A 22,907-nucleotide genomic window follows, 5' to 3' on the forward strand; every position below is an offset into this window, starting at 1 on the left:
TCTCCAGGTAACCAACCGCACACCGTCAACTGGACGCACACTATAATCAATAAATAAATAAATATATGTATATATTATATGTGTTATAATTATATATACACACGCACGAATGATGTAAGAGCACTCACGAGAGCAATTTAAAATTTGGACGGCACAATAGAACACAAAATAAAATAGATAACACTTAAAAGGACACTCACATTTGAGATTGTTTGAGCTTTGGGCCTTCTCTGAGGCCTTCTCCATGTCAGACTGTAAGGTCTTGGAAGGGAACTAAGAAGTGTGGTGGGGGCAGGGTATGCTGGGAAGGGAATTGCAGATGGCGGTTAACGGTGGGAAATTTAACAGATCGGAAAGCTAGTATAGTTCATTCGTATTCGCGAGTTCTCACCTCTATATTGATGGCTGAAACGGGTAGGGATTCTAGGATGGTAAGGGAGAAAAACTGGTTGAAGGAAAGGGCGTGGGAATCCGCGAGGGAAGGGATAGAAAAAGAAGAGAGTGAGGAATAATTATCCTCAATACCCGATACCCTCAATTTCTGCCGAAATTTGGACGGCGAGCCTTTTGGTAATCACAAAATAATCCTTCCGATCACATCAACGCCAATCCTGCACTAGACAGATTCCGGCCTGCTTAAACCCGTGAACCAAAACCCCTTCCAAATAACCATCCAGCTGAAATTTTCACACGTCTACGTCTCCACAAAGTTTCCAATAAATCCTTAATGGAATCTTTCAAACCTAAAAATAATCTCTCCACGACCGTACGTCTTGCCCTAAAAACCCCTCAGTCCAATCCCAACATCGCTGTCATCACCGCCGATAAAGACTCATCAGTAGTAATTTTAAACACCAATGTTTACTTTTCTAGAGCCCTCGGTCACATCAATTAAACATCTGCCTATACCACTCTCACCAGCAACCCGACACCAACTTTCCAAACAGAAATTCGGTCTTTCCTCTACCAATTTGGACCAGAAGAAAGCCTCACCTACCAAGACGTAGTCCTACTCTCACCCCCTAACCCCATGACACCCCAGTTTTATCTTCTTCCAAAAATACACAAACCCCGTCGTCCGATAGTTTTCAGTTTCAACTCTCTCACCAATGTCTTGAGAGATTCGCGTCTCTTCTACATCGACGCGCGCGCATTTATGTCTCTCGAAACCTGACCGTGGCTTCGATCGCTGGGTGATGCGAGTGCGCTCCGAGAGAGAAAACAACTCGCGTTCAGTTAAAGATCGAGTGCTTCGCTCACCGGACGGACCCGAGGGCAGGCGACTCAGGCGCGCCGTGGGGGCAAGGAGCAATGGTTTATTTTGCTTTAGAATTGAAATGTCCTGGAGTCATGAAAGACTGCAATGAACATGATTTAATGGCGGGGCAATGGAGAGTTATTAAACAATTGAAGGAATGCAAGGTAATTTACATATCAACTATACGGAAAGCCCTAATGGAAATCTACACAGAAATAATATCGACAAAGCAGAATTGAAGGTGGTGTGCGATACATTGACAACAAAATAGAAAATACTAATATACTATGTGTAAATTCACTTCGATAACAGTTACATCATTTTGATAATATTAAGTTAATTTAAAAGCATGTTTGATACTACTTATCTTTTTAGAGTAATTTCTTTAAGATGTGAGTAAAAAGGGCAAACCAGAAAAGAACAACATGGAATGACGGCATTGTAAACTTAATTTAATTTACTTCACTTTTAGTTTGATCAACTCTGAAAATCTGAGACAACCGTGTATTGGATTGATATGGAGCACATAAGTTCAATTTAACTACGGGACTTTTTATAGTCCCAGTTATCATGCCATTTTAAAACTTTTGAGCGTCGATGATGCCTAGAAATTTCTTTCGGAAGAGAGGGGACCGGGGAAGGAGGAAGTGCGCGAGTTGGGAGAATGCATGGGGACCTCTTGAAACGACACCATTTTTTGGGAGCACGTTGGACAGGCTCCCGCTGTAAAGGAGGCGAAGGTGGATTAGCTGTTAGAGGGCATTAGGGGTAATGCAGCCCAAAAGACCTTTCCAAAAATTAAAATAAAAAAACATCTGTCCGGGTCGCATCCTTACATTATCCTCTGACAGTCAAGTTGAAAAACTCTTTTGAGATGGCGGTCAGTGATTGCGTTTGGAAACGTTAAAAATTGTGTGCGACCCTGTAAGTCCAAGAATTATCAAAACGTTCAATTTTCTCTGGTCGCGACATTATGTGCATGGTACCAGCAAAACATTCCAGCGGTCTCGGCGATTTCAAATACACATATTTTTTTATGTTCATAAGACGTGGAATTTCCCTCCCCCACCTTCCCTCCCCTTGTTGGTACAGCTCGTCCCCCATTGGACTCCGAGTGCGTGCGTGGGCCATTCGTGACTCCCCCGCCATTAGGCGCCGGGGCTTCCGTGCGGCTGCTCTGCTCGTGAGGTCAAGTGCCGCCTCGTCCATCGCCGCTATCGGCCCAGCCACGAAATTGCTTTCCACTTTTCGGGGCGATTTCCTCTTCCGCCTGATGGCGCGTGACGACGCGGATTCCTTGGCGTGTCCGGCGGGGAAGAGGGCCCGAGGGTGGGGTCGGCGATCTAGGCCATCTCTGTGGGGGGGCTCGAACGCCGCCGCGCCATCCCCCTCTGCCCACACCGCAGTGGTGGCGGCTGACCATGCTCGGGTCCTCCCCGCCTGCACGGCAGGGTCGATATCACGTCCCACTCCTTCCTCCCGCCCTGATTGCTCGACCCCAACGTAGCTGGCCCTCCTTCTCTTAACCTCCCCCCCCCCCCGGGCGGCAGACCCCGGCAGGGAATCGCTGCCGTCTTCCTCACGCTTGGCATTCCACCGGCGATAGAAAAGTTGGTGGTAACGGAAGCGATTACGGCTACCTACCACTATCGACCAGACTCTTAGGTAGGCATGGTGTTGTTGACGGGGCGGCGGTCGATTCTCATAATCTTGTGACCAAGCAATAAATCTTGAAATTGCGACTATCATCGAATGTAATAAATCCCACGCGAAATGGAAACGTGTGCTTCGAGAAACAACGTAATCATAAAGCAAACCCTATCCCGAGCTCCCATTTACGTATGTGTTAAAGGTTTGTATAAAAAGTATCGGTAACAATTTTTTTTTGGTGTGACTGTACGTCGCAGCGCGCTCGCACAGCTGAGGGTTGTTGGTGAGGTATCTGACCTTCAGCAGGCGCTAATCGCCTGCGGGCGATCGTTGAGACTAGATCCTGTTTTTAGTTAACCAATGTCGAGTGACTCGGTGCAAGCGCGAAATGCAGCGAACGATTGAACTGCAGTCCGCCATAAATTTTTGTGTTGAACTGGGGAATCGGGTACGGTGAGATTGGGCATGATTCGTCAAGTGTACAGAGATGAAAGCATGCCACAAACTGCAGCTTTTAAGCGACACAAGCTCTTCAAAAATGAGCGAGAGAGTGTGAAGGTTGAGAACCCCGAGGTGGACGGCCGACGTCGTCAGGAACGGACGACTACGTGTGCATGAAGTTCTGTATTCAGACCGTCGGTTCAGTGTGCGTGTAATCGCCGATCGTATTAGCCGATCGTATTAGCATTGATGAGATGAAAGTGAACACCATAATTACGGAAAAATTGGCAATGTGAAAGATCTGCGCTAAACACGCCCCGAAGATTTTGACGGAATACCAAGAGCAGTATCGAGTGTCTGCTTGCGAAGACCTTCCGCAAAGTCATCGCGATGATTCCCCAACCCCCTTACAATCCCGACTTGGCACCAGCAGAGTATTTCCTATTCCCAAAAGTGAATTCCTCCCTCAAAGGACAACACCGTGGGACCCTAATTGCCGTCAAAGAAGATAGCATGCGTACCCTTAAGGACCTCCCGAAATCTGCCTACCTTAGGACCTACGAATTCACGGAAAAGACTACGGCAAAAGTCTGTCCACGCTCTAGGGATGAACTTCGAAAAATTTTGAGGCGTTTTAGCAATGTCTGAAATGATTTTTCCGAAACCTTTCCCGATACTTTTTGTACAAACCATGTTTATTCTGACTCCGGGGAACCATCTTTGGCAACACGAAAAATTTTCTGAAGAGTAACTATGCTTGTAAAGTTTTATCCGTGACCAACCATCCATGCTTGCATGCGTACCCATGAGGATCTTCCGGAATCCGCCTAACAGGGAGCCCTGGTAGGCGGATTCCGGAAGTCGTAGACTCGAGTCATGTAAAAGACCATGGCAAAAATGTGTCGACGCTGAAGGAATGGACTTTGAAGAATTTTAAGGCATTATAGCAATATCTGAAATAAATGTATTTTTCCGAAACCTTTCCCGATATTTTGTATGCAAACCTTGTATGCTACCTGGTTGCTGTATCTGCAATAATAAGTAAGCTTGGTCCAAGCGCCTAGAGCAGAAGTGCACTAGTCATATCTGTTTTAACAACAAGTAAAATATATTATTATGCAAGTATTTTTAAGTAAATTTTCTTCATTTTAAATTACAAAACGTCTGAAAATGAGCTTGAAAATTTTTTTGTTTAGTTGATAAAAACATCTATGAAGATCAGCGCCTTGTCTCATCACAGTGAATCGATATGGGGTGAAATTCAGGCGTTAGAAGAATTAAAAATGTAAGAGTTGACGGCAACCCAAAAATATTATTTTACTCATCGCTAGGGGAAATCTTCAATTTTGGGCAAACAGTCTGCTGTGCCTCAAATTGACGCATTTATTCCGTCTAGGGTGTATTTATCGCTTCAATTCACACGGAATTAAAATAAAAGTTGGATGCCTTTCGTATCGCAGGTAATGCTTGTACTTCTCTTTACGAATACTTAAGGAGATTCCGTTTATCTATCTTATCTCTTACGAATATTAAGGAGATCTCCAAAAGTTGCCAATCTCCAATTTTTTGCGGAGACGTCACCAAAAAAATGACAACTTGCAAATGATTTTTTTCCGTGGTTGCGTGCGCAGTGGTTTTCCACGAGCATCAGGGACTCCCGCTGGTTTTATTCGGTCCCGAACAATGCTTGCGTATAGAGTGAGTGGCTAATTAATGCACTGCCGGAGCACGCTCGATTACGGTGTGTTCCATTGTTAAGCGGTACTTTTTCCGGCCATTAAAAAACTTTTTCTCCTTTCTCTCTTTTCAGGTAACGTCAAATCAAGATCTCAGCCATTGGCGAGGAAGTTGGTTAGTCAAATGTGACGAGTCGCTGTAAACAAGCGCCGTTGTTGTTAAGAGGTATGTACGTGGTGCGGCGGTGAGCTCATTTTTATGCGGTGTTTTGAGAGAGAGCTCGGGAAGTCGGCCTCAAAATATCTGCACCCTTCAAATGCCCTTCATTGCGAGCCCAAGAGAGGGTGAGTCATGTTATGCTGTGAATCAATGAATCTGGAGGTATATATATATATATATATATATATATATATATATATATATATTGCAAGAACAATATAAGAACACACAGAAAGAGCACTCACACGTTATTTCTTAGTAATTTCGACGGAATTGGGCTCCGTCTTTCTCGGAAGAACCAGTAGTACTACTGTTTCTTACGAGGAAGACGGAGCTAAATTCCGTCGAAATTATTAAGAAATAACATGTGAGTGTTCTCTTGATGTGTTCTTATATTGTTTATTGCTGTCCAAGTTTTTTATTCAACACCTCCGTGTTACTTCGGCGAAATCATATATATATATGTATAGAAAATATATATAGAGGTGATACATATATATATATATATATATATATGTATATATGTATATATATATGTAAATATATATATACATACATACGAGGGTCATCCGGAAAGTAGTACCCGTTCGTGCCGCATGAAGTGCTGACGACGCGAGTAGCCGCTGGACGAGGTCAGATAGCTTCAGTGGCTTGTCTGCCTTCTCTGAGCCAAGTTGCGTGACGCTAGCATTGCCTGTGTTGTTTCTGTGATTGTTTACAATGTTTAAAAAAATTGAGAACGCCGCCAGTTGTGAAGTGAGGGCAGTGATTAAATTCCTCAATGCAAGAAACGTTCGCCCATGTGATATTCATCGCCAATTAAAGGAGGTGTATGGAGACAATGTAATGGACGAGTCGTCTGTTCGGCGGTGGTGTCGCAACTTCAACATGGGGAGGGGGAACACACACGACGATGAGCGTTCGGGGAGACCGTCTGTCATTACAGACCAACTGGTGAGCTCAGTTGACGAATTCGTGAGGAACGATCGGCGCGTCACAATTGATGACATCTGTGAGCATTTTCCCAATGTTTCTCGAACAATTGTTCATGAAATTGTTAAACACCATCTGCATTATGCAAAAATTTGTGCAAGATGGGTCCCTCGCGTATCTCAATGAGCTGGCGGCGAAGGACTATGCAGCAGGAATACAGAAACTTGTCACACGTTATGACAAATGCCTTAATTTGCTTGGAGATTATGTTGAGAAGTAGTTTAAAGTATCCTCTTTCAAATAAAATTTTTTATGTTTGTTAATATTTACTTTTGTGTCTTTATTTCACGAACGGGTACTACTTTCCGGATGACCCTCGTATATATATATATATATGTATATATATATATGTATATGTATATATATATATCACCTCCATATACATATGTATATATATATACATATGTATATATATATATTTATATATATATATATATATATATATATATATATATATATATATATATATATATATATATATATATGTGAAAATATATAGTGGGAGATATCCACTTCGAAGGATGCATAGCTTCTCGCTTTATCACTTTTAATTTTGGAAAAATCCTATGTTAATAGCCTTTGAAAATAGCACCATGAAGGTGTTGTTTTTGTCTAATGTCTTCAGGATCGATTGGAAGGGCCCACTAGGTCATTAGATATTCGTCGGAGAATTTCTTTTGGGGTCGAGGCCTGGAAATGCACGATTCCCCGGGCCTCAGTGTTAGAGACTGATTTCGTTCTTGTCGCTGTTTCGTGTGTACATGTGGCGTTGAGTCGGCATCTCGGCTCACTGGACGGAAAATTTAGTGACCACTGATAAATAAACGCTTGGAAAGCGAAATGCACGTGTTCGGAAGATTTTACCAAGAATTCATCTCGTTCTCATTCAATTGGGTATTAAAGGCGTTGCAATTTGCTCGTGGCTGAGCGTCGTGTGTCACTGCAATATCATTAATATATATATTGGGGTAACAAGAAAATGGAAAAAAAACAAATTGTGCGAAAACTTACAAGTATTATCATACGTGCATGTGTAATACGGGCCTCAACCGACGACTGACGTCATCGACGCTTTCCCAGAAACGGGGTGGAAGTTTGAGGTCACGCTTCGAACGGCGAGGAGAGGGGTTGGCGCGGGAGGGGCGGCGTCACCTCACCATTAAACCCTGGCTCGCTTCCAAGCGTGCCCGAGGGTAACGCAGCTTTGCACCCTATCAGCTGCTCACTCCCTGTGGGTGCTGTAGCCAACGTGGTGCGGATTTCTATCCCTCTCCACGGAGCACACGCACCGCACCGCCTCGAATCTGGTTCGCCGCGGCTGCGCGCGTGATGCACGAGCGTGCCTGAACTGGAGGAGTGCGAATCCCAATGGTGCTCTCGCTGCCACGGTGGCCGACGTGTTTCCGACCTTCCTCCACACGGGTGCGCTAGTGCCGGTCGGAAGTAGCTGAACGCCCCTGATCAACCCATCCCCTTACCCACTGCATTTGGGATGTCGTCCCCGCTGCAAGTCCCACCTGATAGCCACTCGAAACTTATCCGACCTTCGATTGCCCGAGTTACCTTGTCAAAGATTGCCGTGAGGTCATGAACATGGCAAAGCGATCGCGCAAGATTTAAAACGGTCTCTTGTATACCGTACGCTGCCTTGATCCGCATCCGAGCAGCAGGGAATAAACATTCCATGGAAATCTCAACTAAAATATTGAAATAAAATTTCTTGTCTTATAAAAAAACAAATTAAAAATATGATTACTCGAAAACCAATCAGACAAGCTCTCTTGTATTGCTCAATATTCTATTCCCCGGCAATTCAACCCGAGGGAGCTTAACTCTCGTACACGCATTTCCTTGAGGTCACCGGACGGAAAGGGGAGGAAAGACAAAGTATTTGAAAAAAGGACGGTAGAAGAGGGAACGCGGGACGCAATGCTGGGTAGGGATGTAAGGAAAATCTAGCCTTCTCCCACAATAGTCTTTAGCATCTAATCGTTGTAAAAGGGCGAGCGGCGAGGCTACTTCGTTCCGCCAACAGCCAGTTGACACTACCACATCGTACCTCCAAATTTTACCTGATTTTATTCAAGGATCTCTTGGTGGTAATTGGATGTTGGAATATTTTCGAACTTCGTCATGATTCTATATTTATAAAGTTTTGTGGGGGCTCAATTTTCATTAACGATTCTTTTTCGAAAAAATATCGTAAATTTGACTGAAAATTTATTCAAAAAAATTGCTACCACACACACTTCCAAATGTCTTCAATTTTGAATTTGTACAATCTTAAGAATGTACATGTATATTTGTGGCTAGAATCCTTGAGAAAAATTTGAATACCCTGTCCTGTGACCTCATAGGGACCTGTAAAATGAAACCGGGAGAGGTAACGACCGAATGCGATCGTTTCAAAGCAAGAAATAAAAGCGATTTAGTGACCCAGAGAGAGAGAAAAGTCCATGCGATCACGACTGGTACACCAACTCCAAAGCTGTCAAGTGCAAAAGTAAACGAACCACACTGGAGAGTCGTTGCTAATTCATTTGGGTAGAATTTCACCGTATTTTTACGATTAGCGGCGCAGAAACTTTCCAAACAAGGGGAGGTAATCAATGCACTTAGAGCGAAATTGTGCCCATTATTGCACTTTGGAGCTGACTAGTAGGGTTTCAAAGCAATATAAAACTTCCTCGGTGATCTCAAGTGTCGCACACACACATTATTTTATTTATTTATATTTCGCACCAACCATCTGCGGTGGTGTGCAGTGATTGTCCCCCTCTTCCTCCCAATCTCCATGACTATTTTAGTGCTGCTATCATTGGTTAAATTAGGCAGCTCTCAGATCGCATGGTCACCCAACGAGACACGAGCAGTGTTGCATACGGTTTTCAAATGCTCCATAATTATTAGAAAAACAAATGTGCACTTGTCCACAGATTTCTTTGTTACGTACAACGCGTTACAGTTAATTGAACCATCTTCGGGTACAAGACAAGATTCAACTTGTGATACATCATTGTGATACCTGTTTGAGGAAGGGGGAAGGAAAGAGTGGGGAGTGAGGTAGGCTGGGACAAAGAGGGGAAATATGGAAAACCCAAAGAAATAGGGAAACTAAAGAAATGGAGTAGTAAAAAGAAGGGTGGGATAAGCGCTTGTGGTCATTATTTGAGAGGACGGTGGCAGGTAGCTGGTATCCTGGCGGTAGGAAGGAGGGCAGAATAAAGAAGGGTTAAGCGGGAAGGGGACATTGCAGGGATAGAGTGGTTGATAAAAATATTGTAATTTGAAAGAGCATTCATATTTAATTGTACAATTTCAAGTTGCTCTATAATATCTAGTCTTTTTCCCTTATGTTCGTAGTGTAGAACCTCCGGATTAAATTTACATGAGTGGGATGATTGTAGTGGATGCTTAGCTAGGAGTGAAGTTTCATCAAAAGTCCTCCAGCATCTTTCATGTTCTTTTATTATAGTTTTGAAACTTCTTCCGGTCTGGCCTATGTAGCACATGTCACACGAATCACACTTCACTTTGTAAATGCCGGGTTGTAAGAGGGGTTCTAGTTTGTCTTTGTTGCGGTAAAGGATTTTTTCCAGGGTACGCGGATTTTGAAATGATATGTTAAATTTTCTTTCATTACATTTTCGGGTAATCTTATTAGAAAGATCACCTAACAACAATAGACGACACCACTTTTTGGGCTTTTCTTGTGTGGGTGTAAGGGAGCACAACTATGAAATAGCTTTAAAATTTGATTTTTTTCTTAAATATATTGACGACCATGTTTACACTATAACCATTGGATACTGCTATTGATGTTACGGCGTCTAGCTCATGGTTGAAATTTTTTATAGTTAGGGGTAAATTAACAAGTCGGTGTATCACGTCTTGTACCTGAAGATGGTTCGATGAACTGAAAAGCGTTGTACGTTACAAATAAATCTGTGGAAAAGTTCTAATTTGTTTTTCTCGTAATTACGAACTTCGACCACAATAATGTCAATATCGTGGCCTAACGTCCCCAAGAGACGAGCCAAGTCGGAGAAAATGCGCCGTATCGGACCTTCTGTAAAATAAATCCCTTCCCTCGTTCACCCGTTAATCTGAGGATAATGAGCACATCGAATGATTCGAAATACTTCACGACTGGCGATGACATCGTAACTTGAGCGCAGGGCGAGAGCACAAGTGCGCTGGTTCAATCTCGGGAAACTTGTCTTCATCGTGCGAACGGTTGGGGGCGGGAGGAGATATCAGAATGAGTGCATCGAGGAAAGCTATATTCCGCCTCTGTCATATCTCTTCTCGTGAGTGGACCTCGAGAAATTGGGAAACGGCGCAGAAAGATTTTATTTATGAAGTGGGCGCAATACCAAGGAAAGTTGCCCGTTTCTGGAGAAATTGACGAAAGAAAAGCGTCACGCGTTGCTAGAGAACCCAGGATGGAAACCGGGGCGGAAGAGCGGAAGTAAGACGCGCCCTTAAATGCGAACTGGAATTGACTGCAATTAGTATGTGAGGTACGGAGAGGAAATAGTCGTTGACACGTGGCCTACCCTAGGTATTTTGGCCTACGGTAAGAATTTTAGAGGAAGGGGGACTACCGAACAGACCGATATGTGATGACCCATTATTCCTTCAAACGGTTCTTGGCAACCTGTGAGCACGAGTATGCATACGCTATATGCAAGCTGCAAGAGGCAGACCACAAGACAAAATATTTCTACTGGAGTGATTTAATGCAGAGCAGTGAATAAAACGTAGAAAGCATGACACATTATCATTACAAGTTATGGCTTGTCCGTATTCGTATTTTAAAGAACTTGGGTTCGCTGGCAGCAGGAGTTCTGAGAAATTCGGACTTGAAATCGATGAGAACATGGTCACTATTGTGCCGACATTATGCGTAAGGTGATGGTGCACTGCATGCGTACCTAGCTCATTGGAGACTGGTGTACGAAAAAGTAAACACTCTACTTGTATGATTTGGTGCGATAATAAAGTTGAATTAAGACATTTTGCTCGCCATGATTATTTAATTTACCTGTCATTTAACTACGATACAGCCGAAAAATAAACAAAATAGACCGTACAACCAAACCATAGTTAATAATGATTCCTAGGAGCACTTTCCGAATGCTGGAGATGATGTAATACATCGAAACCCTGTCGTACTATGAAACTCATCTTGTGGATAATTGTTACTCTCTTTTCTTTATTATGTTCGAATTCAACCACATCACGCCTTAAACTACTCTATTTGATTTTCACAACACTGAATTCTTATCGTGATATATCATTAATTCCTCCATTTATTCCATTGTGAAAACAAGAAACCTTGTCCATTCTATCGGCTATCCAAAAGATTCACATCGTATTCAGTCCCAAACTTATTCAACTGAGAAATAGGATAGCTTAAAGAAAATGTGAAATAACTTGGGGACAGAATGCTCTGCGTAGCATTTCATTGGTACCTAGTCGTCCTGACTCATTCTGTCGAAGAAGAGGTCACTTCGTGGAGGGATATTTTCGTTGATCGGACGACATTAACATGTTTTGCCGTTGGAAACTGGAAAATATGGCTCAGAGGAATTTGAATCAGGACACATTGCCTCTGAGGCAGAGAAGGAAAGAGCTCTTAATCTTTGGGTTGAAGGATTTGGTCAGGTGACGGTACAGGTGGCGTATAACTTCGTCGAATTTCGCCGGACTCTCTCCACCTGGCTGGTTGGTTAATCGTGGTATTATTTGCGGCAGGAAATCACTGAAAGAGCACTTTTTGGGTGGTTATCTAATTTCTGGTGCAGGATGGAAGGTGAGCACTTGGTTTCTCAAACAAGCTTTCTACCTCAGGCAGTCATTCACCTCTGCTATCGTAAAGATTCCATCTCCGGATCTTAATAAAAGATTTATATCTTGTGGCAAAATCATCGCCACTTTCTCGCTACCAAGCGAAGAAAAACCACTTCCTCCTCTCACATGTGTGCGCTTTGTAGTGTGTCATTTGCAATCGTGAAAGATTCGCCGTCGCGTGACGTGGTTTTCGTAATTTTGTGATTCAAGTGCGATACACACACTCCTGGTTTTCGTTTTCCCGCGTTAAATTAATTGCGCCCGAGCGCTCTTCCAGCTCTGAATACATTAATTGGAAATCTTCCGCTAGTCGATTCAGCAAACGAATTATCCAACACCTTTACTAGAATCAGGTAACAACCTTGCAGATGAAAATGAATAGAAGCGGAAATAGCAAAGGAGTTACACAAGGATGCGGCCTGTGACCAGCACTATTCAACGTTTATCTAGAAGAGACAGTATGAGAAGTTGACAATTGAGCTTCGAAGGAGTCAATGCGAATGGCGACGAAATGAAGGTGCTCTGGTTCTAGTACGACATCGAAGGAGTGGTAAAAATACGAGAGGAAGCTCTGCAAGACTCTCTCAATGCTATCGTCCGAGAACTTTGGTGGTATAAAATATGAGCATCGTCAAGAAGAAAGCTAAAATCCGTGTGCTTGGAAGAGAGAAGCTGAAGATACGAATCACAAAGCGAGGAGTTGAAAATGAGTAAGTGGAATCCTTCATCAACCCATGCAGCTGTATAATTTGGGATGGAAGAAGTTCGATCGACATCAAGCGAAGTATGCCTCAAACTAAGAAGCGTTCATGAAGAAGAAAAGGCAACTAAAATGTTTGAAGAACCTGAGGTTGAAAATGTGGAAGCAGATCGTCAACGCGTTCGTATTGAGCATTGTACTCTACGGATCAGAGACATGGAACATTGAAGGAGTAGGTCAGCGAAGAATAGAAATATTTGAAGCAAGGCCCTGAAGGAAAATGCTGCAGATTACACGGACAGACGAAATGGGGAAGGAGGAAAGCACATACAAGGAGAGGAAAAGGGCAAATGGAGAACGTTTAGACCAAGAAAAACTAAATGGATTGGACACTCACCTGGAGGCATGGATTAATTAGGAAAATTAAAATAAAAGGGAAAATTGAAGAAGAATTTAAGAGTACCTACGGCACATTAAGAAGGAACAGAAAACCTAACAGGGCGTTGCGGAAGCAACAATAAGTGAAGAAGAATGGAGGGCTCTGGTAAACCTATCTTTGGATCGAGTAGTGAAATGAATGAATCAATGAGTTGATTCAATCCCTCCGATGAAACCAGCCTTCGGTTTGTAAGTGGAGCCATTTCTATCGCAATGTCCCTGTTCGCCGAATTTTTCGCATCTTCGCGGACGGAGAACGTGCTCCTCAAGGTCGGCAATTTTAATGATGCCCCATCTCCGCGATCCGAAGAATATTTATTGACCCATTGATTTATTTTTTTTTACGTACTTGTCGAAGTTCATCGTAAAAATTTCCGTCTCAAGGCTGTACGCTATCGACAACTCCTCCCGACCTTTCTTTCTGTTTTGCGGAAGAGAGAAGAAGGAAGGGGTGTAAGGGACGTGGGGGAGCAAGCACCCGAGCGAATGATTGAGAGGGGCGGGCGTCCCTAGGATGCTCGGAGGGAGGACCCTCCCTCACTTGCCATCGAGGATGAATGAGCGGACGCCTTCCTCTCATCCCCCATTCCCTTTGCGCCCTTGAACTTCGAGAAAATCGATGTCCCATGATTAATTGGCAAAAAGTAAGGGGTGGGGGGTAGATAAAGCAGATGAATCCAGAGAGGGGACGGTGGAGGTCAGTTTCGGCGGTCGATCGTCACTTGTGTCGGGGCGAGGATTTGGGTTAGTGCGGTCACCGATCGGGAGGCTGAGGACTTGCCGATCTCGGCGGGGAGGATGGCGGGTTCAAGGTTGCCCAGCGAAAGAGAGGTTAAGGGCACTACTCTATGGGGCTCTCGTGAATTTATTTTGACCCTCCTCGTTTCTTATCTAATCTGTATATACACAATTTGTATCGCAAAACTGTGCTCCCGCTTGCAAACTATTTTGTCTTGATTGCGCAAGTACACACGCTGCACGCAAGTGTACAGAGACAATGCAAGAAGGACGACATTCGCTACTCTATTCCTGGATTTTGATTTAATTCTATTATTATTGTTGTTGATATTCTTCCGTTTAACGCAGTTTATGGATGCAAACAGTTTATAAAACTGTACAAAGATCGATATCTTTGTCTATTCTAACGAAAGAGGACCTGACATCCGACACTACTATTAAGTCCCTAATCCGCTCCGCATACATCATTTTTCCCTTCATTCTATCCAACATGCCTATCCTAATATTTTGTTTCTAACACACATTACTGAGTTCTTCCACGTCCTATCGCCAACCAAAATGCTCTGCATCCATCCCTCCTGGCTCCTTTTGATTTCTCCCAACAATCCTCTCGCCTCCTCCACCATACCCTGAAACCTCATTTGCTTTCCTTTCAGTCCACTTCATTTTCTCCATCCTTTGCCACACCCACATTTCAAAAGGCTCCAACCTACGCCTATTATCCCGCTTCAATGACCATAACTACGCTCTATATATTAGTTTCGACAGGCCTTTGGTTAACAACCCCTCTCAACGTCCCTGTCATCAATTCACTCCTTGTGAAAGCTTCTTTGCCTAACGCAATTCTTCTCCTTATGCCCCGATTACTTAGACCATTTTGGTCGAAAACACTTCCAATGCGCCTAAACTGTTCCACCTGCTCTGGTATTTGCTCTCCTAATTTTACGTTTTACTTAGTCTTTCTCTTCCTGGAAAACCGCATTGCCTTTGTTTAATTTACATTTCCTAGTCCTCACGTATTGCTGCCTTTCCCTTTTTTTGGGATAGGATCTAGCACTGATCTGACGAAGTCTTCTGGCCAAACTGCTCTCTCACAAGTGCTACCAATTAGTTCATAAAAACTCGTTAGTTTATAAAAACTAGTTAGTTCATAAAAGCTTTTCCTTCCCTGTTCTCCTAAACATTAAAGCTGCGTCCAAACTCATCAGTTAGGCGCCTGAATTGCTCACAGTTAAGGAGGATGCCATCTTTATGGGTGTCTAAACTTGTTAGGCAGCAACAGGGCTCACATATAGGCACCTACTTCGTATCCTAGATACGCCGCATTGCGACCCCGTGATACCAATTGCTGGAAGCTTAGCGGCCAGCGTGAGAATAAGCACCATGGCGGGAATGTATTACATATGTAGGTTACAATGACATTGGTTATATCTTTGAGAGAGTGCACTTATTTATACTCATTGAAAAAAGGAAGAGCCTTATTAACGCGAGATGGGAACAGGCGGAGGTTTTCTTAGGCAAGAGAAATTTTGCAGCTTCCGCATGAATGTAGTTTTAATTATTTTAACAACTTTATTTTATATAGTTATTACTTACAGATATTTGAAATATAGTGGTAAGAAATATATGATGCTGACTTGATCACTCCAGGAATCGAGGAGCCAGACTTAAACCTGCTCCATTGTTTTGAGTTTGAGTGGAGGGTCGGAGGGATGCTAGAATGGAGACACAATAGCATTTATCAAATAGGATTGTTATGTTCGACGGCGTGTTTTGGGTTTGGGAGCATCCCAATCTGGGAATAAGTTTTGCATGAGGCACGGTGGTTGTTAACGGTTGCTACGAGGTGCTTTGCAAATTACATTGTCTGAGGTGCACGAGGAGTAGGGAATTGGTGGGAGAGAGTTAAAAAGCGAGTGGGCGAGGGGGTGAGATTCGGGTTTTGAAAATAGGACATGTTTTGCATCTTGGTTTATTACAGGGCATTGGAGTGGGCTTTGGGATGGGCGGGGATTTAATGAGTGGATGGACTTGATGATAATGGGAACTCTCCCTCTTCCTTCGTTTGCTCTCAGACCACGTAGCAGCCAGTTGTTGCAGCTCTTGGAATATTTTGTTATCACCTTCCGCCCGCCAATTGTTTGGCCTTCCAGGCTTGCGTTGTCGTTTTCCCTTAAAGTGCTGCTCTGCGTCCTCGTTCCATTTCACTCCACCATTGTCACGTGGCCATGCGTTTGCCTTCGTCAAAGGTTTTCCCCCAATGCGCTCTCAAAGCCACGCCCACGGGGGAGTTCCGTGTCTTCTTCGTTTCTTACTCGACGTCTGAAGGATATTCCGACTGAAATCTTCATTTCGGCAGCTCTTTGCATATTTTTGCCTTTGTTTGTATTTTCTCTCGTTTCTGTGCTGCAAATATTAATTGTTCTCACTCAGGCCTTATGAATGGTGTCCAAACAAAAACTCAATTCGATGGCTTCCTTTCTCATCCTTCGGGGAACCAGGCCGTGGGAACGAGCTGTTTTCTGCGGAAATGGAAGGCTCGCGGTCGATTTCACCGGCCGCTCGTCATTTCCAACGAACGGCACCCGAGCCTGTCGATCCCATCCCAACGATTGTTCCGCGAGGACCATTCTCTTCCCATATGCCTATCCCTTTTTCACGATTCCAGACTTTCGCTTGCGAAGTTGGAGACTGGAGGCATCCTGACTGCACTGGCACCATGAGGTCTTTTTCTTTCACTTTTTTCATGACCTTAGATTATTCTTCCGTTGTTACATATATGATATGTTGGACGATTTTTACAGATCCCGCAGGAGTAGGATCACAGATGATACTTTGCCTCTGCCACTCACACTCCAAGAAAACTCCAGGCCTCCTCGTACGAGTATCTTGCTCTGCCTGCGAGCACCTGGTGACGACGGCCTCGGCCTCAGGGCCTTTGCGAACGACTGCTCTCTGTAATAGGACCGCGAATCCTCTTAATATGCATAAAATACTTAAGTAGTAGTAACCGCAAAGTATTTGCAGATGACAGGGCGGTATACAGAGAAATAAGGACCCCAGCAGATTGCGGGCTACTCTCCAGAGACTTGGACAATCCATCAAATTAGTTAATGGAATGGAGATTATTAGTTACCGTCGGAAAATTCGCAAATTTGAAATTTTCCATCAAAATAAGTGATTAGTAGGACATGCATTATGAAATAGAGGTTTCAGTGCGAACTACGGCCGATCAAGTAAAATATTTGTCAAGTGGGGTAGTCACGAAATCCACGCCTTTCATGGGGAGCACATGTCGGTAAAATATGTGGATCTGCCTTAAAGACACTCCACTTAATAAGGAGGAAGGTGGGGAAAATATTATGAGAAAGTTAAAGAGCTCCAGTTAGGCCACATTTGGCATACACCGTAAGTATTTGGGTTCATTGGGAGAAAGCTTTGATGAAAGAATTAGATTAAGTTCAAAGTGAAACCGCCAGATTCGTCAAAAATTGTTACGATAAGAAGACGAGCGTAGCTGGGCTTGCTGAGGAATTAGGCTGGGAGCCACTTGAGATGCGAAGAGAACAAGCGAGATTTAAACTCTTAGAAAGGTTCAGAACAAACGAGTTTAACGATGACACAAAGGGAATTATTGTGGTCCCACACTATTTGGGAAAGTTAGACCACGAAGATAGCATGAGGGAAATGACTCCAATACAGCTAAGGTACAAATATTCGCACTTTCCTCTGGTAATTAGGAATATCGGGAATCACCTCGGACAATCGGGAATAATAGTATGAAATCATTATAGTTATAGTAAAAATACTTGAATTACAAGCGAGGACAAGATTAAATTCTGCGTAGACATCCGGTACCTTCGAAGGTGCTTGTGTATGTTAATTACTAATGTATGCATTTGCATGTCCGGGATTAATTAAAATGGATTTTCCATGAATTTACACGTCCCTTTAATACCAATTAACGGTAGACTTTCGAAGTCGCACTTCACGCAACACAAAAGGAAAGAATTAGGATGGGAGCCACTAGTTGAACGTAGGTTGAAATACAGGTGAAAATTACTGCGGAAATTTGAATTGACTATTGATTGGATCAACTTTGTTCGAGTGCATGAGCTTACTGATATCACCAGGCTTTGATGAAATCCCTGTTCGCGTGTAGAAAACGATGGCTTCAGAAATATCTCCTTATTTCTAAATAATGCTCAATAAATCCATAAATGATCGCGCAGTACCCAGAGACTGTTAAATAGCCAATGTCACGCCCATATTTAAAAAAGGCGATAGAGAAGATCCGAGTAATTACCGACCCATCTCTCTCGCATCCATCTCATGGAAAATGTTATAGCACATAATTGTCAGTTCAGTCATGAAATATCTCGACTTACTTACGTACTCGAGTGCTTACAAAGAATCGAGTTTCCGAAAGGGTAGATCTTGAAGGAACCATGTGGTACTTTTCGTTCATAATACTTAAGTCTCGGGTATGAATAATGTTCAGGTTGATGCTATATTTCTAGATTTTAAAAAGGCATTCGACAAAGTCTATCATGGGGAGTTGCTCCAAACGTTGCGAAGCTTCGGGATTGATAAATACAGTATGTACTGGACTGAGTTCATCAATATTGAACAGGCCGCGAGCTAAGGGTCGTAATAGACTGAGTGTTATCCGACACAAAAGGGTCACGCCGGGTGTCCCACGAGGAAGTGTTATCGGTCCAGTATTCTTCTTTTATACGTTAACGACATTGGGTCACAGGTTAACAGTAAACGTCGTCTATTCGCTGTGGATGCAGTGATATATGTATAGAAATATTAAGAAGCGGCGCGGACAGCGAGAGCTAGAGGACTGTGTACAGCAGCTTTGGTCTGGTGGTCTCCTTTGATCAACTGAGGAAACACATGGGTGACTACATGCTGCTGTTATCTTTCTGCCTTCAAACGAAAAAGGAGTTAACTGTTCCGCCGATAGATCATTCACCGTGAGCCACGAATTATATCTACACAAAACTTCGCGAGCCCCCGTAAAGGCGTGTGGTTGTTAGGGAATAAACCATACATGCCTTAATATTAGTTCATGTACACACTTAAATACAAGGTAGCTCATGCATCTATACAATACCCCGTAAGCCGACGCCAGGGCGTGTGGCGGGGGTGGTTAGGTCACCACCAGTGAGGCAGAATAAAACCACATGCAAAACTAATACATTTATGCCAACCATTCCCCCCAGATACATGTACGTATATTCATGCAAAACTCATTTTAACTGTAACATATGCAAGTACATATACTAGCCACTAACATACACATGCAACTATAATCGATTTCTCCCTATTATGATTCAATTATTCGTGGAAAGAACGAATATTTATATCTATCTGTAGTGGATTCAATCTCCCATGTTTTCTTTTGTGGTCTAACCTGCCCAAATAGTGTGGGGCCATAATAATTCCTTTTACATTTTGTATTTAAACTCGTTTGTTCTGAAAGTTTCTAAAAGTCAGTCTCGCTTGTGCTCTTCGCATCTAATATATTGAGCTAACCTTGTAGAATTTTAGTGATTAGGCACTGTAGAGTATAATAATGCACACAAAAGCTCATTGATTGCCCAAGCGGGCAAATATAAACCGTCCCGGTGAGTGAAGTCCCAACTTTACCGGTCATTGTACATAAGAAACGCATGGCATTGAAGAAAGAAACATGGCTGAGGTGGAAGTGCGGTTTGCAAGAAGGAGAAACTTAAAACTAGGAATAAAATATGAATTTTTAACCTAACAAGAAAGGAAAGCCGACAGGGCATAGCTTTTTACAAAAAAGAGCGTCAGTGACAGCACTAACTGCCCACCGGCACACTCTTAGCATATAGTATAACGGTACCAAAAGGAAACGGAGGCGTGCCTGACGAAACTATTACGAATTGGCAGGAAATACCACAAGTCATATATCCAGAAAAATAAAGTAAGGTCCAACCCTTTTTGTTCTTCAGATTTGTACTATGACCCTCAGATCCCCAAGGTAATAAACAAATAAGAACTACTTATAAAACTCCCATGCATGTCAATATACATCATGCAATTATTGTTGTGTTTGACTAATTCATCTACTTTTAATATTCAGGTAAATTAATTTTTTTCTGGCGCGTAGGTGCGATGTTGTGATGACCGCGTATCGTGCGAGGGAGGAACGAACATCTGTCGTGGATGGTGTATGTCTGTCTGTTTTATTTTATCCTCCCGGTGAGTCGCAGAAGGACATCCATGTACCCTCTACCTTACCACAAGTCCAAGGTCTTGCCTGCTTGCTCTCTTCGAGAATCAAGAGGCTCCCGTCCTAATTCTTCCAGCGAAGCCGTGACGCCTTCCCGTAGCACCTGCAAATCTTTCGAAGATGAAGTGAGAGAGGAATATTTTTTGGCTGAGAGTGACGCATGCACGAAAGATTATTGCAATTTTTCTTGCGAGGCTCATTAAGCACCAGGGTCACTTCTGACCTTTTATTTTCAGAGCTCTAGGGTGATCACACCGTGAACATACAGAGATTTGCGCAGTTTTCAAAGTGTTCTTGGAGGCCTCCCTCGCCTCAGCTGACGCCTTCCTCTCCTATCGAACGCGCCGGTGTTCGGGGGCCGTGTAAGTGGTGCAGCATTCCCATTCCCTTAATTAACTTCGCACAGTTGAGTTGTTGGGCAACCAAGCGGGCGAATCAATTTCGACGTTTTCAATGACCGTGCAATTGGCCCTGAGACACAAAATAATGTGCTAATTGAAATCAGTGGCCGTGAAACGAAATCTACCCCGATTGTCGCCATATTTGCCATAAAACGAATTTTAATGGTGGAGCGACTCCGGACGAATGTGACGTTGGCATGAAATTTAAAAAAAATATCGGCGAATGCCGAAGTGCGCCCTTTTCGTCACGAGCAGTACGGCACGCAGACGCGAGGGATGCGCTGTGAATCTGGGAAATCAGGGTCGCCGATGGAGCGGTGGGCGGCGGATGTCCGAGGAGACCCCTTCCTCGTCGCCGCCTCACGAGGGGAGCGGCGCGAATGAAAGCACGGCACTGTGCAATCCTGTGCACTAAATATTTGCCTCGGAAAACAACAGAAAAGTACAAACCAAACAATAAGGGGATCGAGATGGTGCGTGGGCTAACGTACTGGCTTCCCACCATGAGGGCGCGGGTTCAAATCCTGGCGGGGTAGAATATTTTTCAGAGATATCTCGATCCCTACTTGAGGTGCTTTGTGGAGGGCACTTTGAGTGAGTACGCCGTCCGTCGGATGGGACGTTAAGCCGCGGACCCCTTGGCGCCTTTCGTAAAGAGTAGGCTAATGCCGACGGCGGGTTTCTCTCCACCCTTCATCCTTTCCTGTCCATCCCCTATGGCGCAAATGACCTCAGCTGTCGGTCGCCTCCCCTAAATCCTACTACTACCAAACAATAAGGACGCATGCTGCGTAGGCAATGGACAGAGTACACTTAAAGAATGCTGCGGGTGTATGGGATCCTCACGAGATGGGTCTAATTTTTCAACCACATAGATGGAACGAGTGGAGCGTAGAGCAATTGAGTTTGTAAAAAGTATTACGAACAAGGTAACAGTGCCGCGACACTGTTGAAAGAATTAGGATGAGAGTCACTAGTTCACCGTAGGTTCAAATGCATGTTAAATTTACTTCATAAATTTGAGGCAGGTTACATTTCTGAGGATGTTAAAGACATACATGTATTACAAACCCCGACTTACTATGGTAGTTCAGATCACCAACGTAACTTTCTTCCAGTGCATTATCAAACTGTTTTTTTTGTAAATGTGTCTTGATTGTGAATGTGCGTGCATGGATGATGAGCTACCAACCCCCGACACATGCTCTTGAGGCGGCTTGCAGGTTATTTTTTAATGTAGATGACAGTGGCACGATACCGACTGCCCGAAGCAGGAATCTGCATTTACATAATACTTCGCAAGCCACCGGGAAGGCGTGTGATAGGGGGTGTATCCGCACCCAGCATACACCGCACATGAGCAGACAAAGTTACGCACCATGCATGAGAGACCCTACAGAAAGAAATTTCGACCTACCCACAAGTTTCGAGGTCGTTTAAGGCCTTAAAGGAGGGTCGGGAAGAGGTTCACGATGAACAACGCTCTGGGCGGCTGTCAACCAGCAAAACCGACAACAATGTGGCTCGTGTTCGACAACTGTTGGATTCAGCCCGTCGATTGATTATCAGGATGGTTGCCAATGAACTGAACTTGTCGTTTACTGTTGTTTCGCATTGTTACTGAGCATTAGCGATGAGGAAAGTGTGCGGAAAGCTCGTACCCAAGGTGTTTGCCACAACACCCTACGAGTCCACGAGTTTCTGGCCAAACACCAGTTTCCAACGCTGCCCCCCCCCCCCCCCATATAGTCCTGACGTCGTCCCAGCACACTTTTTTTTGTTCCCTCGGATTAAGGCAGCCCTGAAATGAACCCGTTTTTCTTCCATAGAAGAGATCCAATCAGCCGTGACGAAGACCTTGCGGGATGTCCCAGGAGACGCCTTCCAGGGCGCGTACCGTTCATGGCAGGGTCGCCGGAAAAAATGTGCAGAGGCCCAAGGGCAGTACTTTGAATAATTTTAAGTGTTTATGCAAACCTGTTCAATAAATTACTTTACTTTTGGAACGCACCCTGTAAATCTATTAGACCACATTTGGAATACGCCGCAAATATTTGGGATACTTGGGAGAGAGTATTGTAAAAAAAATAGATGCAGTGCCGAGAAAATCCGCGAGATTCGTCAAAAAATTGTTACGATGAGAAGACGAGTGTGGCAGGCATTTAAGTGCAATGAGGACGGGCACCACTTGAGGTGCGTAAAAACAAGCGAGTCTTAGGCTTTTAGAAAGATTCAGAACAAACGAGTGTGACAATGATACAAGAGGAA

At 43.7% G+C, this 22,907-nt stretch overlaps 1 protein-coding gene across 9 annotated transcripts in view; it reads left to right on the forward strand.

The window, feature by feature from the left end:
- The window catches only part of numb (NUMB endocytic adaptor protein), a 419,433-nt gene that overhangs the window by 332,371 nt on the left and 64,155 nt on the right, over positions 1-22,907 (forward strand). For 3 of the 9 annotated variants that reach the window (XM_071598371.1, XM_071598370.1, XM_071598374.1), the window contains one exon: positions 5,160-5,251. The exons of the other annotated variants lie outside the window; for them this stretch is intronic. The gene's annotated coding sequence lies outside the window, so the exon portion shown is untranslated. The remainder of the gene's footprint in view (positions 1-5,159; positions 5,252-22,907) is intronic. 9 annotated transcript variants of the gene reach the window in all.

This window comes from Hetaerina americana, unplaced genomic scaffold (genome assembly GCF_022747635.1).
Source record: "Hetaerina americana unplaced genomic scaffold, ioHetAmer1.1.p SCAF_10, whole genome shotgun sequence".
Classification (NCBI taxonomy): domain Eukaryota; kingdom Metazoa; phylum Arthropoda; class Insecta; order Odonata; family Calopterygidae; genus Hetaerina; species Hetaerina americana.